General features: G+C 44.7%; 1 long non-coding RNA gene across 4 annotated transcripts; it reads left to right on the forward strand.

Moving 5' to 3' along the window:
* The first annotated feature begins 853 nt into the window (after positions 1-853).
* On the forward strand, positions 854-5886 carry LOC119323492. 4 transcript variants are annotated; one of them, XR_005156337.1, is made up of 9 exons: positions 854-1135; positions 1244-1436; positions 1863-1911; positions 2269-2298; positions 2415-2529; positions 2607-2764; positions 3675-3805; positions 3913-3982; positions 4831-5886. It is a non-coding gene; the product is annotated as an uncharacterized LOC119323492 (long non-coding RNA). The 4 variants fall into 4 exon arrangements; XR_005156336.1 differs by having other exon boundaries at positions 854-1160; positions 2415-2764; XR_005156335.1 differs by having other exon boundaries at positions 2415-2764.
* Positions 5887-7083: the final 1197 nt, after the last annotated feature.

A 7083-nucleotide genomic window follows, 5' to 3' on the forward strand; every position in this document is an offset into this window, starting at 1 on the left:
CGTTGAAGCTATTTCTCGCGTCAGTTGAAACTTTTTCCCACGCTGGTTGAAGCTTTTTACCACCGTCAACGCTCTTTTCACAGGGTTGCACGAACGACAGCCACCAATCATCACCCTAAAAATGGATGTAGCAAAGAAACTCGTGCAAAAAGACAACGACAGTTGCAGCAAAAAATCGCCGTCGTCGCCGTCCCGAGTCGCACCTCTGCCATGAATTTATCTAGCAAATTTCCACATTGCTCGTAGCAAAATCTGATGACAATTGCAGCAAAAATCGTTTTTCCCATCGTCGATGGTCGTAGCTCCACCATGAGTCGATGCAGCAAAAAATATCTTTGGTTCCAGCATGCAATCACCATGGTCACAGCATGCAGCAACACGTGAATGACCCAAATAAAAAGAGGAGAGCTGAAGATCGAACATATAAATGACGCTAGACTACCCGCCATCCTGGGTGAATTGCGTCCGCTGCTACGTCTCGTTCGCACGATCTATTGCAGATCGGAACTACTTGACGGATGATTTTGTGTTGAACGATGCATGCACGATAGCTGATCCAAGCGCTTACGGCTGCTCAGACTTGCCAGTGGATGGTCTGTGATGTAGTGTCGTCCACATTTCGGCTGCAAGCGTCGTGTGTGTAGCACTGCTCATTGCAGATTGTACCTTTTACAGCGCTGTTAAAGGCTGAGCCGTCCATTCTTCTTTACTTATGCATTTCACTTCTATGTGCATGACTGATGGGTCCTGTTTGGTGGGGCTTCAGCAAATCGTGTGGGTATTTTCTAATTTATTAGTACCCAAAGTATTCACCCCAACGGTGAAAACCTAAAAGAAACGAGCGACTTCCCTCCTCTCTCTCTCTTCTATTTCCTCCCTCGCCCAGCCCAGCGCCGCCGCCATCGCCTCCTCGCCCAGCCAAGCACCGATGCCATCGCCGCCTCCTCTCCGAGCGCCGCCGCCGCCGCCTCCTCTCCCAGCACCGCCGCCGACGCCATAACCCCTTCCCCTATATCCCATGGGGTCGGGGTGAGCACCGTCGACCCCATCGTTTGTCCTCTGCCCACGCAAGTCCGTTCACCTCGGCCTCCTCCTGTGTCGTCGTCGGCCCAGCAGAGGCGGTCGAGCCGTTGAGGTGAGCAGCGTCGGGCAACTGTACGGTGTGTACTCTTCTTTTTTTCTTATTCGTCGACGACGCATCTGTGCTTTCCCGCGTCGCCTCACCTGCTACCACCAACAACAGCGTAGGGATCTAGGCGGGGAAGAGCTGCAGCCGACCGCCAAGGGGGAGGGGCCCAAGGATAGGCCTGCGCTGGCGGTGGCGATGACGGAGGCGGAGGTGCAAGTGAAGGAGCAGGACGGAGGTGTGGTGGACAAGGCCGCCATGGCCGCCTTTGACACAGCGCCTGCATCTTCATCCACTGCCTCTCTGCCATGTATGTGCCTCCTACCATGCATCTCCTTGTTAGTTAGGATGACTTCTTTTTGGGTAATCTTGGTGACTAATTTGATGTTTCTGTTGAATGTTTGGGGGGTTTCCTGGGGGAGAAAATAGTGGTAGTTAATTTATTGGCATCAGTTAGCACTGTTGAAGATTAGTTTATTGACTTGAGGTTACAATCCATGAAATTTACATTTTTGGTCTTTCCTTCTTATTGCTCATCACATTTTTATATATGTGTGCCATGGTTAAAGTTTGCTACTATTATTTCACAGAAATAGTTAGCTATAGAGGATAGTTGATCAATTTGGTTATAGCTTATGGTGCAGACCAAGAACAAACGATTGTTTTTGAAAGGTTTGATTGCAGGTATACCCAAATCAAGGTCTTTTATCTAATTGGTTGGATAACTACTTTTCAGGTGTCTTCTGATTACCACAATAACACAATTTCCTTATTCATGCTTTACGGTTAGTATTTTTTTTCACTCTGACAAATTAACTTTTGTTGGTTGCATGTCAAGTAACAAAGCTAATACTTTTTTGTTGCTTCATTGGCATGGTTAGTTTTACATCATTTACTAAGTTGAAAGCAGTTGAGATGTATAACTTAATATCTACTGTTTTGTTGCGCGTTGCTATTCCTTGAGGCTGCTCCAAGACGATCCTTATTTCATATGCAGACAGCTAATTGCTGTAACATGTTTATACTGGTTGGCGTAGCTGTTTGGATGGCAGTGTTCATAGCTTAGTGGCATTGTTTTAGCATGTCTTTTTTTTCTCTGTATCCTGTTGGTGCCTTTGGAAACTAAGAATTACTTTTTCTAGGATTCTTGCTGGAGGAGATGAACTTTTATGGTGAGTTTTTCCCCTGTATGCCTCGCTTCAGATAATGTTTACCTCTGTTTAGTGCCATTATTGTTGTTGAACAATTGAAGATGTCTTAAATGCACATAACATTGCTAAACCTGTAGGCTGATGCTGTTGTTATTATAGAGGAGCTGTTCAAGGCCAAGGTTTTCCTTGTGAGAATGCCATAATTACAAGAAAAGATTGCCTGAAAGGTCTTTATGGAGATGCACTCACTCGGTCAGTTGCCCATTGTATTTTTTGGCCTGTTTGTTACAATTTCTTGAGGCACATAATGCTGTTCGTACAACCTGCAGGTTAGAGGGCCTACCGAGGCTAGCGGGAGGTCTGCTATGGCATCGATGATGTAGGTGTCATGACTGTGAGGACTGCTCACACTTCTCCGCTCACAAACCGTGTGGCAGAGTAAATACTCCGGTCCACGACAATTAGACCTTCCTCCCTCTCAGCTATGGTATTGCAGCGATCTTCTTCCACTTTCATTTGTTGAGTTGAAGCATTAGAAGACATCCTATTTTTTTAGCTATATTTTGCAATGTTACTGGTGAAATATTTTGTATATGGGTGAGGATATGGTCGCAGTGGCGTGAGCTTTTTCATACATTGATTTGTTTATGCAAACCGATGTTTTCTGTTGTTAGGATCATCTGCTCTTTGATACATATTTATTACCTTCACTATGCTCATGGTGCTGCCATGCTACTATTTCTTAATAAGCTTCTCCATCAAACATGTTCTAATTATGTCTTTCGAGCTGGGGGTTGCTCACCTGACCTTTCATGAAAAAGATGGCAATCTGTTCGGTTTGCGATCATTTATTTATTTTAATTAAGATACCTAGGAAAGTTAGACATAAAACTTGGTCCAGGAACTCCTTGATATTGCAATGGGTACTCTGTTATCATCTCAATTTATTAGTTGCTAGAGGTTGTACCTTTGACGTGGACCATAAGTAGTCCATATGAGCTGAACTTTCTCCAGAGGAGAAAGTCCCGATGCAAGCTGACATGTTTCTTAGCTGTAAATTTGGTTTTACCATCGTCTGAAGAATTTCTTCCTACCTGGTTGCTAGGCCTGACCAGTATTCAGGCACCCTAGCCTTTTTGTCCCTTGGCAAGAAACCTTGGCAGGTGCCATGAGCTACAGAAGCTGGAGTCCGAAACTCCTAGAGGGATTGGAAGGTTTATGGTGTTTGAAATGAGAACCCAATAAAATTCTTTTCCATGTCGTTGTCCAGCTGGAACTGATATTCTTATTTCTCTTGTCAACACTGGAGAAGCTTATTAAGAAACAGTGTCAGACTAAGTGGAAATAATTGGAAGATTTTGCGTTAACTTATTTCTCACTTGACCCCATCTATCCAGGTGCCACAAAGTGCCCAGGCAGCAGGAAGCACATATAAAACCATTGATGCTCTTTTCCGTAGGAGAAATAAGTGAACGGGCAATCTTTTCATCTCTGTATAAATTCAGATGTGATTAGCCAGGTCCAGAAGGTTTGGTCTATTTCTCACTTAATCCCATTTGTTCCTCTTTAGATAGTACTTTTTCTTTGAGTTCATATGCGATTAGCCTTCATGATGCATGGATGCAAATTTTGCAGTTGGATTCTTGATGTGCACATAAATACGTTGAGAAGATGGAACTAGAATTAAGCTTCCGTCCATCTGCAGGTTAGAATATGCCGTTAATAGCAAAAGATCCTTCTCAATGTTACATGTGCTTGAGCTGCTATTTTGAAACATAGCTGTTGAGGTGCTTATCTTTTAGTTTGAGTTTTGTTAATATGGTCTGAATTTATCATAATTATACTATTTTAAGACGAATATAAATTGCTGGAGTTAATATATGTCATGACCCACTGATCATGAACAACAATCAACTCCTAGCCATGCCAAAACAAAGCTAAAGATGGATATTGCAAAGAAAGGTATGACATGATAACCAATACGGACAACAACAAGATAGTATAATCCTTCAACATAAGTAAAACATAAGATGGGGTCAACAAGCATATGCTTGCCTTGCTGGTCAACGTCCTGATGAAGCTGCGGATCGAACTCATAACACCCCTCGTTGCCGGACTCTATTGAAACGACGAAGAAACCTTGGAAAAGAAGCAAACGGAGAAAAATCAGTATTCATTAATTTCCAAAATGTGTAGAGCGCATGAATTGTATGAGATGTCATGCAGAAAGTTGAAAATGAAGCTACTGAAATTGGCAACAAAATTTTTCTTGGGCGTCTTAGAATGCAAGTTGTGAATTTTAAAAGATTTAAAGACATTTTGTTAAAGTAAATCATCTTTTAGACTGACTAAGCTTGATTTTGTTATGGATTTTACAACTTTGAGCACTTTTATGTGATTTTCCTCATAAATCAAATGTTAGAGTGAAAACTTTTATATATAGGGAAGTCCAGCCTTAGTCTGACACTGTGACAAGCAAGTAAATTAAACAGTACTGAATATGCCATCTTTCTTCATAGCTAATCAATCTCTCTTTCTCTCATCTGCACGCAGGTCACGGCTAACGTCATCAAGCATCAACATCAAGAAACAAGCAGCCAACAGAATGCAGCAAAGCAGCTAGCGGCAGCAAGCAGCAAACAACATCAGCAGCATGCAGAGGCGATTTCTCACCTTGCTGTTAGTGCCGAGGTCGGGCGGAGCAGAGCAACGAGCTCCACACAGTGGCAATGATGGTCAGCGTCGAGGAAGAATTAGGAGGGACCCATGGCTTCGAATGCCGAGGTCGGGCGGAGCAGAGCAACGAGCACCACACAGCGGCAATGACGGTCAGCGTTGAGGAATAAGTAGGAGGGACCCATGGCGTGGTCCAGGGGAGACGTGGACAACGCGGAGCCCATCACGGTCTGTCGAGCTGTTCGGTGAGGAGGATGACCGCAGCGGCGACCGACGGAACCGAAGAAGGCAGCCTCGGTCCAAGAGGTTCCTGCGCGCTGGCACCCGGAATCACCATTAAAGGGACGACAGGAGCAACATTAATGAAGCTAGGAGTCTACTAGGAGCAAGAATGCACCAGAAATACGAGGTGGTTCCCGGCGGTGTCCAGCGGGCATGCATGTCAGAGCCAGAGGTGTGGACGTCGATCCCGACCGAGGGCTGGTGTATCCGGCCGATTCATTCGGTTGACGTTGCAACAGCGACTGGCATCCCCGGCGAGCTGGACGAGAAAGGGGATCTAGGAGGGAAATGAAGTGAGGGAAGCAACGGGGCAGAGTAGGAGAAAAGGTGAAGGGGCAGGGGTTTGCCGGCGCGTGTCCCTGCGAGATGGTGATGTGGGCGTGGTGGTTCAGTAGTGGGGGCCGGTGGCAGCTGTCTTCCACCATGTATGCTGAAGGCATTCCATCTAAAACAACATTGAGTGCGTGCTTAGATCAGGTAAGACAATGGCAAGAATAAATCCACCTATCTGACTTTCCTCTAGGCATTTCAATTTGTCAGGAGCTGAAATATTGTGACCCGTGTTCATTTATGTGTTGCTAACTTTACAAGCGGCAATCACACACTGCTTACACCATGTACTATTGGATTGACGCACTTCCTTGAGCTCTATGCGGTGCACCTGTCAAAGTTGGTAAATGAAGCGGTAAGTTTTTCTTTTTTTCGGGGTCATGGTCATGAGAAGCGGTAAGTTAAACTTGAAGAGAAGCGCCAGTCCACAACAATCTGTCATTCTCCCCTCCACAGTGCACGTCGCACCCTTCACAACAAATGAAGCACAGAAGCGACATCTCTACAAAAACCAGCGCCAAATCCTTCGGTATCGTTGCTCGAAAAACACCGCACCGATAAATGCAATATATAGTGATACTTATCGATAATTCACTTTTGAGGCCAGGCTTAGCTGCACCCGTGTTGATTGAAAAACAAATACAAGAAAAATTCGAAAAAAAATTCATTTTTTGTACGGTAGATAATTTGATGCGTGAGGTCTGCTCTAATTTTCAAATCATTTGAACATCTGAGCAGCTTTTGGAAAAAAAAAGACAAATTCGAGGTCTATAAAAAAGTTTACTGTTCACGCACTACCCGGTTTGTCCTTTTTGCTCTTTTTAACTGAGAGCTACTTAGGTGTCGAAATGGTCTGAAAATTGGAGTGGACCTCACGCAATAAATTTTCTACCACTAAAACAAATGGAATTTTTTAAATTTTTTTTCTGACCGGGTGCAGATGAGTCTGGGCACCGAAATGTTGCACTCGCTACTTATGAACTTTTTCCTTATGTTTGAAGATTACCGGTCTCTAAATATTCTAACTCGCATGCCTTCAAAGCTTGGTTTGCTCTCGCCCTTTGCGCCATAGGCGCAACGGGTCATCTAGTAAGAAGAAACATGAACGAGGAAAGCTGGACAAGCGGCCGTGGTGTGCCAAGCCACGTGATGGGCCAACAAAAAAACAACACAAACATGGAACGCTAGATTCTTAAGCGGTTGATCGCTGTGATCGAGCGACGCACGCGGGACCGGCTGAAGTGTCAGCCGGCGCGCTGTTGTCAAACAATTCCCATTCATTTATTATTTCAATCGACCAAATATACCTAGCGTGCCCTGCCCAACTCCGAATAAAATAAATCAGTAATGTGCTCCTTCCTTCAAGAAAAAAAGAATCCCTAACGTCCTCTACCCAAACTTTGAAAACAAATCGTGCCCTACATGCAGTGGCGGAGCTACTTTGTAGCCTACAGGGACCATGCCCCCCCCCCCCTGCCCAACTCTGAATAAAATAAATCAGTAATGTGCTCCTTCCTT

This window comes from Triticum dicoccoides, chromosome 6B, assembly GCF_002162155.2.
Source record: "Triticum dicoccoides isolate Atlit2015 ecotype Zavitan chromosome 6B, WEW_v2.0, whole genome shotgun sequence".
Lineage (NCBI taxonomy): Eukaryota > Viridiplantae > Streptophyta > Magnoliopsida > Poales > Poaceae > Triticum > Triticum dicoccoides.